Source organism: Haemaphysalis longicornis, unplaced genomic scaffold (genome assembly GCF_048455015.1).
Source record: "Haemaphysalis longicornis isolate Haplotype H1 unplaced genomic scaffold, Haemaphysalis longicornis Haplotype H1 scaffold_10, whole genome shotgun sequence".
Lineage (NCBI taxonomy): Eukaryota > Metazoa > Arthropoda > Arachnida > Ixodida > Ixodidae > Haemaphysalis > Haemaphysalis longicornis.
The window spans coordinates 67462350-67474505 of record NW_027526204.1 but is presented as its reverse complement, the minus strand read 5'-3'; the positions used below and the strand labels follow the sequence as shown (position 1 = coordinate 67474505).

The following is a 12156-nucleotide window of genomic DNA, read 5'->3' as shown; positions in this document are numbered from 1 at the left end:
TGTGTGAGTGACATTGGCAAAAGCCCCTTTTCGATCGAGGGCCAGGATGGCTCTTAGCGTTTGGTTTTTCACTCTGTTAAAGAAAAGCTCGTGGAGATGTAGGAGGACGGCGTGGGTGCGGAGACCTTCGCGGAAACCGTACATGGTTCCAGGCTTTATTCGAGCAGTTTGAGAACCATAAGTTCTACAACCTTTCCCGCGCAGGAGGTGAGGGAGATAGGTCGCATGTTGGTGATGTGGGGTGTTTTTGTCGGTGCGGGTATGAACGGCACCTTGGCTTCTTTCCACTTTTTGGTACTATCCCGTGTTCCAAGGTATTGTTGATGTGGTTTAGGAGGTCTAGGCGGCTCTTGTCGCTAAGATTGTTAAGTAACCGGTAGGTGATGGTGTCTCTGCCGGGTGCGCTGCCTTGGTTGGATTCGTCAATTGCCGCAATGAGCTTTTTTTCTGAAAGTGCGACGTCAGGGTTTTGGTTGGTCGTTCCCTCGTAGTCGGGGAGGGGTGTGTAGCTCTTTTCTGTTAGTAGATATTTGTTTTTGAGGTAATGAATAAGTTGAGAGCTACGCCCCCTCTCCCCCGGTATAGTGCTGAACGTACGCATGCAGTGGATGTTCTTTGTATATTTGCAATTTAGTGGATCGATCATATACCGGACGAGTTTCCATGTTTTTCTGGTTGATCGGGTTCTTTGTAAGCCATCACAGAGCTTCATCCAGTTCTCCCTGCAGAGTTCGGAGGCTTTCATTGCCAGTCTGTTGAGGTTGTGGGTGCGCCTGCGAAGCTTCTTGTTGTGTCTGTCTCTTCGAACGTTTGCTCAGGGCGTGCCGACCTGGCCGTAAGTGTGCCAGTTTAGTGTCAACGTATGGGTGGTGGCTACATTTTGGGTATATTTGTCGACCAAATCGTGATGTTTCTTGGCCCAGGCTTGATATGTCCGCGGTACCGTTTCGGATGTTGGCTCCGGATTCTCGTTCTCTGTAATGTTTTTACAGAGTCGGTTCCAGTCGGTTATCCGGACCTATCCCACTTTTGCTGTGAATGTTTGACCCCCGTATTTTTAAGCTAATGATGTCGTAATGATAACCGAATTTTGTGCCAATGCTCTGCTATGCCACGTGCAGGCGACCTTATAACCGAGTAAGATCCGGGGTGCTGTCGCTGGACGTACTCGTGCCGATGAGGGTGGGGAAGCCCACTTCGTTGAGGATTGTAATGCTGTGGTGTTGTATTGCTTGAGGGAATTGTTTATCTCTCTTCGATTGGTATCGGTATCCCCATTTTGTGTGGAGTGCGTTAAAATCTCCTAAAATTAATACCCGCCTCGTCAACGCCCCTTGTAAGCAGTCATGGAAAGTGTTCTTGAAATCCGGATCCTTTTTCGAGGGGCGGGAGTAGGCGTTGTGGACAAAAATGTTTTCCTTGTTTCCTATGCTGCGGTTGTGTATTTCAGTCAGGGCGTGTTCACAACGGCGTTGGGGAGTTACGTGTTGTGTCCCAGCAGTATTGCTGTGGACTAAGAGTGCTGTATTTTATTCGATTGGGTCGGGGTGATAATGTATCCGGACAACTTGTGTATGCCGTCAGTTTCCTGAAGGGCAATGACGGAATGTTTTGAGTCAAGATTGTCTATGTGGAGGTGAAGCTCCCCGAGTTTGTATTTGATTCCTCTGCAGTTCCACTGGTAAATGAGCTTTGCACTTTTTGTTTTGGTTACTCTTTTTAATCTTGGCTTTATTCGTCGTTTCTCAGGGTATTAGTCATGTGTGGCCTGCCGCATTGTTCACGTTTTATTCCCTTTCTTTTGCTCTTTTGTGTTATGTGAGCCTGGCGTCGAAGGCTGCGATGCGTGCCGTTACTTGTTTGTATTGCGCTTCGGTGGTATCGAGCCTCACTGTGACGTTGCCCATTTGTTCTTGGAGGACTGTGACCTGGGTGGCGATTTGTGTCCCTTGGGTGGCCATTTGGGTCCTAGTGTTCACTTTGGTTTGAGTAGTGGGTGCCGGTGGCTGCGTAGAGGGTGGAGTGGGTGTTGGTTGCTCTTTTGCAAATTCTTCCGGTGGCAGATCCGGTGAGGTGTTTTTCTTGGTTACTTTCCTTTTAACTTCGTCGTCTGCATTCCGACTGGTAGTTAGTGCCTCCACTTTTTCTATCAGTGCCTGGATTAGGAGGTTTCGTTTTTCAATCGGCTTTTGGAGTTCAGAGCATTGCATGCAGTTTTTAGTTGGAGAGGTATCTAGGGAAACCGGTGGTATCCTTTAGGGCGACAGAAGACCCTGCTGCCCAGCCCACCTGTTTGTCGGCGAGCCACTTCCGCGTGCAGTTCCTTGTTGCGGAGCGGGTGATATTTGGGGCTGGAACACTTGTGGTTTTCTTCTTGGTTTTGTGTGTCGCAGCCATGGCAGATAGGGGTCTTAGGATTGGGGCAGACGTCCTGCCGATGGCCGACTCGGCCGTCGGGAGGACGGTTAGGGGCACTGACGATTACAATATTTTGGGGCTTGTTGGGGCAGATGACGTCATGTTTCGCTTCTCTGCTGACGTTCGCGGTGGTGGCTATGGCGCGGCTGACTTCGAAACGCTAAGCCCCGGTGATGTCGAGACCGGCCATGGGGCGCATGATGATTCTGATGTCCTCTCGTGGTAGTTCAGGCATTCTGGCTGCCTTGTGGAGCTTTGTCTTGAGTTCAAGCAGCCCTCCGCCGTTACCCGTTGGCTTGTGCATTTGTGCGCCTGTCTTGGGACCCGGGTACGTTGTAATGCTTGAGTTAGTTTCTCGCCGGCAATCCGCCACCCTTGCGCTCTACTGACAAGTTCTGGGGAAAACTCAACACCTTCAACCTCAACGCGCATCGCGGAGGCCATGACGGAGCGTGGCTTTGGAGAAAACGTGGTCCCTGCGGATCAGGCGCGTATCCAGGATTTTTGTTCGGGGGGGGCTAAGATTGTTCTCGTCCCCCCCCCTCCCCCCCCCCCTCCCCGAACAAAAAAAGTGCGGTAGTTTGCAAGCGCCCTTAAAGGCTATGAAGATAAAATACATGTTTGGTTGATTCAAAAGTCTGCCTTGTCCCGATATCAATGATACCAGTTTTATCGCAATCTTCAAAGGAATAATCAAAATATTAAATTAAACGTTTGAAGCAATGGCGAATCCCCGCCCACTTTCCGGCGGCGATTTCACTATGACAGTTCAGGATCTTGTTGGTACGATTGGCGCCCAACGACTTAAGTCACCGCCAAGGAACATGATTGCGCGATTGTAGACGGGCCTCCATTGATCTTATCATTTGAATTCTAACGTGCAGTTAACACACTCATAACTACGCGTTAGTGCTAGCCTATATATATACCACTCCTGCCGCTATCACTTCACTGCAGCGCGAAATTTAAAAATTTTTTTGACATTTGTTGCATTGCTTCGATTTAAAAAACGCCTGTGATTGGAATGGAGCTGTGCGAGTTACCAAAGGCTAGTTGCTATTCAATTGAACAAGGTTGTATTTTGTCTTTAAAAGGCTCTTTAAGGTTCTCTCATGATATTGGTGTTGATTATGATTGTATTAGTGCCAGCTGAAGTTGTAAACTGGGCGGAAATCCGCAGACCGCGTGGTGCAAATCTGCGCCCGTGATACGGGACGTACATGGCACGCACAGGAACCTTGTGCAGGCTTTGCATTAAACGGCCATAGTTTCATGCAATTACTTGCTTTATCTCAACGTGTGGAGTATGATAGGTGTGACAACCGCAATAAAATGACGTAGGCCGTAAGAATTAGATTTTTTTTATTTAGTTGTCCTTGTCCAAAATGCAAAATAAAATATTTTGCGTACGCCTGCACAGTAGCGGCCAGTGTCAGGCCAATGGAGCTCATTCTGTGCAGTATACATCGATTCTATGCACTTGCGTTATCTGTAGCGCAGATCTTATCTTTAAAAAATGAGAGGCTATGAATTATACATACAAGAAGCGTTATATCTCTAGCAATAATTTTAACAAATATCAACCCTAAACACACAGACATCATGCGCAATAACAGCGCTGTTAAGCACGAAAATTACATGAACATGGCAAGATTAGTCCACACCAAAGCGTAATAATTCAGCCATTGGTATTTGTTAAGTCATGCCAGTTTAAATTTGCGCTTCTGTTTTGAGTCTCAACACAGTCCATTTCGTAGCTTCTATAAGGTCTCCGGGCGGACATGAGAAGCTTGTGCTTTGTAACATAATGGATCTGGTTTACATTTCGCCACAGCCTAAATGTAGAGTCTGCTGTAATGAGCTTGGTGTTCTCAAATAGTTGCATTATTACCTGTCAAGTTTTCAATGCTTCGTGCATAAATGCCCTATAGTCTGCCTGAAGGCGTGTACTATCCAGTAACTTTTCTGGAGCAGCCACCCCATTTAGCTACCACTCCTAGATGAGGTAGAGCAAGTCACTGCAAAGTTCACCATTCGATGCTGTATCGAACTTTATATTTAGCAAGAAAAAATAGTAACGCAAAGACGACGATGCCTGACCGTACTCTTGCGGTTAGGCGTGTTCTGTGCAATCTGAGCAAAATATTGCTGTTTTGAATTTTGTCGTGAGATCTGAGGAAAGAGTTATAATGCGGTCCTACCATTTTGGTTTCAAACTTTAATGAAAGGACATACTTTTTTAGCTGACGCGTGCACTGCCATTTTTCAGCCGAGTACACACTGCCGGTTTTAAAGCTAAACGATAAAAAAATATCAGTGCATAAGCATGGGTGGCTCTGGAATGTATAGGGCGCACATGAGTTTTGTAGTTTTTGTTAGAGACGCGGGAAATGGAAATTATGTTGGGAATCTCCTTGGCCCACCAGAAAACGGAGGATTGGGCAGCTGTGCAGAGCCAGCATGACCTTCGGGCGTGGTGCGATGCGCGAAACAAGTCAGCATTTTGTTTTCCGGAGTGCACCAAGAAACCATGCGCATTCGCATGGCCCCGTATACAGAAAGACCAAAGACTACCATGCTTCAGCATGAAGCGGACAGTAATGACATAGTTAAATTATTTCCTTGGTTGACAGCGAGCGTGATGTTGAAACTCAAGCATGGTTTCAGGCTATACGACAGGATAGATTGGCTAAAAGTTGCAAAGTTGTTTACCGTGATAATTCCTCGGTCATTTCGGTTACTTAGGAAATGCTGACGATTGCTCAAAATGTCCTTCATGCAACATTTTAGAATGTATAAGTAGCAGTTGTGGATTCGGGAAGAAAGACAACAGCGCGCACCCGTATGTGTGTATGCGGGGGGGGTGAGGTGAGCGGAGGAGGAGGGCAGAGGTGTGCTGGTGCTCTTGAGGGGGCCTGCTGTCTGTAGCCCGTTTATTTAATTAGGAAATTATGTTGTCTTGCACGACCGATTGAGCCTTGAAAGAACGATACTCATGCGTCAACAGAACTTCAAAGAAGGCCAGGAAGAGTTAAAGGAAAATTCTACCAGAAAGGCACGTTCGTTTCTTCGCCACCAGTACGAAGGTCCTTCACTTGCGCTGTGCACGTACGCTGCTATGGGTTTAAAATTTGGTGTAGCAGTCGATGCACGCGTAGATAATAAACGCGGTAACAAAAGTCCCGATAACGCGCACACAATGCAACAGCGGCTACATCACATGGAGTTTCGTTCCAGTAAAAGCAAACTATTAAAACTGCAGCCAGAACAAATATATTTTTCACTCTTCATGTACTGATACTCACGCTGTCCCGATGCACTCTGAGTAACCCTCTCCAACTTCGTGCATAATAAAATATTTAGGCGTTACAGGAGTTGAATTTACGTTTTCCCTCATTAAAAATCACCTATCCGCTCCACCGTGGGCGCTTTTAACAACCAATTCAAACGCAAATAATGCATTCGGAATAAAACGAAATACACAATTTTAGCTCGCAGACGCAAGATACTGGGGCATCGTATAAATATAAAGAAATTATTATTTAAATATCAGAGAATTCATAACTGATCTGCACTGCACAACTTAACGTACAATGCAACCTCCATCGTCAAAAGACATCAGTGATCATGGAAGGATTAATCACTGGAAGGAAATGACTTACAATTCGAGGCCTCTTTTGGGTGTTGGCACTTGGAACATGAGCTTCTCAAAACCAGGGGCGCTTCTATCCTCGCGACATATTGCCGTTGTGTTTCAGGCCCTTAATATACACTGCTCTGGGCAGCCGCCGTCCAGAGAAAAAGCGGCCGTGGACACAATGGAGGGGCTTTAGTTGTGATCTAGGTAGAATATGGCAACCTGATCGTTGTTACTCTCGCGACGTCGTCTGCCTGTGGCAGGGCTGGTGACCGCGGTGCCTTCACATTTAGGATAAAGTGTGGGACTGGCTCGGGGAGCTGCAGCGCGCCTTTTTTGTCGAACCGCGGTTCTCCAGTTTCCTAGGTTAGAAGAGAATACCGCCGAACAAAGCTGCCTAATCGCAGGGGTGAAATTGATTGTCGCAACATCGCCGTCGGAAGGGGACACTCAGTGCGCACAGTCTGAGCCCACTCCAACAAAACCCTCCCGGGCTCGCAGAAACGTGAAAAAGGAAGAATGAAGGGCTGACGCGAGGAAGAGGGGCGTACCTTGCTGTGTGTCTCATTCGCAAAGGCCCTTTGCCCGCGCACGACATTCATCCAGCTAAACTGCATGTTTCATCCATTACGTAGCCCCATCGCATTCTTCAGTTACCTTGCACGAGTCTTGAATGTGCACGTGCCCACGGCCGCTTGATCTCCCCTTTTCTAGGAGATGGAGCGGCCGTGGTCAGCCACCGCCGCGTGCACGTTGTTCTGCTTAACATACAAAGATCGTCTGTTCCCTTACGGGCCTGCATCGTACCAGTCTTAAACCATCAATGACCGGCGGTCCCTCTTTTTTTTTCCCGGGAGTTAGTGCGGACCACTCCTTGCTTCCCCGGCCGAGTCAATCTCCTCTGCTGAGAAGTACTCAGCCGGCCTATTATTCTCTGTGTTGCCACATGTCTCGCACAAAGGGACACAACGCATGCCTGTGTCGTCCCGTGCGCTGAGCTTACCTGAAGGCGCCGTGGCTTTCAGGGCTGCCCCCCTCCGCAATCATCCCTCAGTGGTTCGCACCCTTCAGGGGCTTCATTTTGTCACGGCCGGACTCGACTCCCTTTCCGCAGCGCGGAAAAAGAGTCGAGTCCGGCCGTGGTTTTGTGTAAACACCCTTGCGTAGGGAAGACATTGAGTCGTGAATGCTTCTACTAGTGGCACTTTCAAAGGATATGCAGCTTTGTTCGCAGGCGACGTACCAGGCATACAGGCAGACCGGCGACGGCCGGAAAAATTTCGGGGGGGGCTGAAGCCCGGTCAGCCCCCCCCCGTGGCTACGCCACTGCTGCGGATCTCCCGCTGCGATGACTTCGGCGTTAGTTCTTGGCTTCGGGAAAGCAGGGCAAGGCCTAACGACGGCTTCGGCCCAAAGGCCTCGTGGCCGTTAGGCCTAGCTGCCGGCGGCACGCGCGAGCACAGAAATGTCCGTAGAAGCGTGAAAAATGATCCCCTACCTTAAAGACAGGTATCCACGTGTTCCGGAGCACTTCACAATGCACGTTGTGGTAACACATTGGAGGTGCGGGTTTAATGACTGAAGCAGTCGTTGAAGGTGGGCAGAGCCGGTGTCAGATACGTCCGATCGGCTCAACGACGGTGGCCCGAACCACACTCCCCTAGCGGCGAGGATGCAGCATCGGTTGCTGGGGTACTAGCGGAGAGCCCGCTAGAGTTTCTAGCGGGCGCATGCGAGCCCGACGACTGAGGAAGCGGTCGGGATGCGGGGCATGCGGTTCAGGATGAGGCGCATGTATCCGTAACAGGGGAGCCGATTTCACAATTGGCGGTGTCCCGGCGTTCTTGTTTTCCCGTTCCCTATCCGCCGAGTGCCAAAGGGCCGGAGTTGAGAGTGCGTCAAAGGGATGAGCCTAGTTGTATGAGAAGGCGGTACCGCTGCGTCCAGACGCGTGTAGTAACGCCTGCGCTACCTGCGCTGATGGCATGGGGGACGGACCTTACGGCCTAGAAAGGGCCACTTCTACTATGTGCAGGCCTAACGGCGATTTTTCGTTAGGAGGGCGTTCTGGGCAATTCGGGGCTTGTTAGAATCCGAGCTATGGCTTTTCGGCCCCCAAGTGCTCTAGCTTTTACTCGTCTACCTCTTCCTCTCCTCCCATCGTGTTAAAACGTCACCGTTAGGATGGAGGCCCGACTTTCGTTGCGTTACGCTCATTCGGACAGCGGTGCTCGTGTCTATAGTTGTAGGATAGAGGGGAACGTGTATGATTTGTGCCTGAGCCAGCGCCTTTGATGCTAGGTCTGGGAACCAAGGTGAACTTTGAGTAAACCCAACCGGGTTGAATACATTTGAGTTCCTGATGTGCATTGGGTGACAAGAATCGTGCGCGAGAACGCGAAGAGACGATGAACTTTTTAGACGTTTTGCCACACGCTACAGAACTAGCCCCATATCGTACCTTTCGGTGGGTTTGAATGTCTTTTTCTCTTATCAGAGTGAAAGTATGGTCCTGCATGCGTTTGTACCTGTATTGCGGTTTATAATATTACTTCCGTTGTCTTTTTCGGAGTTTGCACTTTTCGTGGGGTTTGTTGCTTTGGGTGTGAAGGAGAAGTGCCTCGCACATGTGTGCTGGGCGTAAACCGAGGTCGTTTTTGTGTCAAGTGTTGAAATATTTCGCCTTTTTGGATGCTAGAGGGAAGTTTGTTTATGTTTTTTTTTGTAAAATGTGTCCTCTAGGACAGGTTACATGTACACCTTCCATGGCTGAGTATTTTCATTTAAGGTTTGAGTTTGCGGAAGGTACACCTTGTTTCGGAGGGACAATGAGCAGTATTGTTTTTGCTTTGCTGTGTTTCAAGTGTGTTTTGGTACATATAGGAGAGAGAAAGCAGACGGCGGCGAGCCCCGCTCAACGTGGGCCTCGCCCGACCTGTGTTATGCGAACATGAGCCCTGAGAGCTGTAAATACCTAGTGTAATAAAGTGTACATATTGTAAATTGTACATCTTGCTTGGAGTGGCTCATCGTTTGCTTTCGTGGCATCGGATCATCGCTTCGATCGTCGAATTGGGCGACCGATCGAATTTAACTTTAACTGGAATTTAACTGACGTGGATGCGGCTGGTAACTCTAACAAAGTTTTTTGTGTCATTTCCTCCACAAGCACACCCTTAACGTAGCCTGCAATCCCGATACTGTCAAACCAGGAGCCGTGTTACCAATAATCATTTCAGCAAACAAAACACTTTAGGGCCGAGAACTCAGAATTTCGGCCTCTTGAAAGCCCCATTTCCCCAAACTCTTTCTAAAAAGAGTGCGATATGGCGCAATATGACAACTCAACTACGCGCATGCAGGCCGCAGGCGATCAGTAAAAGTGAGCTGTTGCAAACTAAGATTAAGAAGAGCGCCGCCATTAAGGCCAGGCTGAAGAGACGCTGGAACAGTCAGGCGAGCGACTGAACGACCAGCAGCAAGGGAAGAAACCGGCGCGCAAGATTACCCTATAGAGTTTCTTAGTAAGTATACTAGGGCGAAAACTGCGCCCGGGAATATTTGTCGGCGTTGGGTGATAAGGGAAGAGCACAGCGCGGTGTCCGCTGCTGTAGCCCGACCCGGGCCGACGCTGCTGCTGCGCTCTGAACGCCGCCTCCAGGAATTCCAGGTAACAGCTGGCAGAATGTCTGGTTTCATTCTTTGAAGACCCACGTGTGCGAATTCAAGTGACGTCGCATGGGGAATTGTTGTGGGCGTCGTTTTAAGCTTTGCTTTCCAACCACCTTCATAGCATGAATTTGATCCAATTTTTGTTGTCTGCCTTCACACAGGCATCTGTTTTGCAGTGCTCACTGCTTTTATCCCCATCGCCATTTGTCCTTTACGATCATGTGTACAACCAACCGTCACGTAATATCCCTTTCCAGGGATGATTGAGCAAAATGAATATATAAACAATCTTCTTCTGCGGTGTGTTCGTTATGCTCACCAATGAATATCCGCGGGTTAGCCTAGATGCAATTAGTAATAGTATGCAATTTAGAATATCTACGCATTCTCAACAAGAAGCAACTTTTCGACCACCTTCACAACACACAATGCTATTTCGAGCCGTGAAAATGCGTTTAAGCGGCAGTAAAAATGTTTTCGAGGAAACAGTGTCGTGCTGAGAGTGCTACACTCGGCCTCATGGAAGGACTTTGCAAAAATTGGAAGCGTTAACACAAACAAGGACGAGCGCTCTGTGTGTGTCCCCTCGTTCGTTCGTGATTAGGTGAGCACTGTCAAAGTTTTGTTGTGCTGAGATCAAGTTCCGTTACCAATTAGCTTTCTGGAGTGCTAGCGCAATGGTTACGCCTGCATAATAATGAACACACGATATTGTTACCCAGATTTATCTGCAAAAAACTGTTTCAAAAAACTTTCAAAACGTGTAACACAAATTTTTTACTCCTTGCTTTGGAGCACAAAGTATTTGCTTCTTCTCGAAGCAACTTTTTTGCGCGACAGAAGAACAGTTCTTGTCCTATGTACCTTTCTACGCCATCCTCCTGCTGTTGTACATTTGCGATAATTTTATTGCCCAGGCCAGTTCGAAACTCGTCATGGCAGTGTTTGGCGGTAGAAGATTTTTCTGCCAAAAACTTTGGCAAGGTGTTTTTTTGATTTCTAGGACAGATCGATAGCAAACGCACATACATATGCTTTATATTATCCCTCACAGTTCTACGTAATTCGAAAACTTCTGGTTTTATTTCTTCTTTGTAATACAGGTTCCATTCTTTACCATACAAGTTTCTTCGCAAAAATCCGGGGTGACATTTTTCTGGGTAACGTTTTCTTCGTCAATTTTCCTGAAATATCGACGAATTGGCCGGAGAATGTCTGTCCTTTTTGTGTTCTGGATCGATATCAATGACACATGAGTTGCGCAGACGCAGGACGTAGGAAGCATGACTTCTCCCTCGGTAGTTGGCGGCCCATTGGAGCCCTCTTGCTTGTACAAAACAATAAACCTCGTGTACACTTCCTGGCACCGAAAATCCCCCTTCGTGGTGCAGAGCCTGTCCGGGCAGATGCACCTCACTTTTGGAAGGATGGCAGGTAATCTGGTTTCGTCCACGTCCACGTCTTGTACAAACGGACAGGTCGCACGCCTCCCGATGAGATGACTGTACGAGTCTACGGTGCAGTTATCCGAAGATGCTCCAACCGCTACTCCGGGACTGCAATTTACGATGTCGATTGTAGTGTGCAAGACGGTAAAAAGGGCAAGTGCCAGGATGTGCATCCTAGAGTCTTGACAGGGCTCTTGCTTATCTTAGAAAGCCTGCACACAAGAAGAGGAAAAGAAGTTTGGAGTTTTGCGTTGAGTTATCGTTTTACTCTAAGGCGAGTAGGCTTTTTTGCGGAAAAGAGAAAAACGGTCATGCACACACACTTGCATTTGGGTGGTGATAACATAGTGAAAAAAAAACAGCTTCCCATTCGAACAAAACACAGTGCATGAAAAATACTGTAAAAAAACCACAATGACACAATCACAACTAATGCTCCATGATCAAAGCAAAAGTTGCGAATGTAGAAATCAGCATATCAACCCAATAATGCGCACAAAATTAGTTGAACTGGGGAATTCTATTTTTAATTATTTGCGAAAGCAATCAGGGTGACTAATGCCACCTAGTGAGGAAAACCGTCGGTTCAAATTGCGCTAGTTTTGTTGTACAAGAAAAAGCATACGAGTAGGTTATGCTGTACAGCTAAGCAATTTGGCCTTGTTTGGCTACTAGACGCGTTCGGGTACGACTGCCAAAGTATGTGACGAGTAAGATTTCGGTACAAGGTTATGGTATTTATGGTAAAGTCTTAAGTACAAAGGTAAAGGCTTAAAGTAAAGTATGGTAAAGGCTTAAGTACAAGGTTAAGTTTTTCACTGCGTGAAAGCGGAATAAGTTGCGTTCTTTACAAATATTGACCCGGTAAAGAATTCACAGGAGAGTTACTTTATTGGTCATCAGGTGATAGATTGGAAAAGTTAGTTCAGTCGCGGAGCAGTTTTGCACATACACAAAAACACGTCTAAGCTACAACTGAGC

The 12156-nt window shown here is 47.7% G+C and overlaps 1 protein-coding gene across 1 annotated transcript in view; it reads left to right on the top strand.

Moving 5' to 3' along the window:
- Nucleotides 1-12156, top strand: part of LOC144159881 (uncharacterized) — a 71818-nt gene that overhangs the window by 19683 nt on the left and 39979 nt on the right. The window lies entirely within an intron of this gene.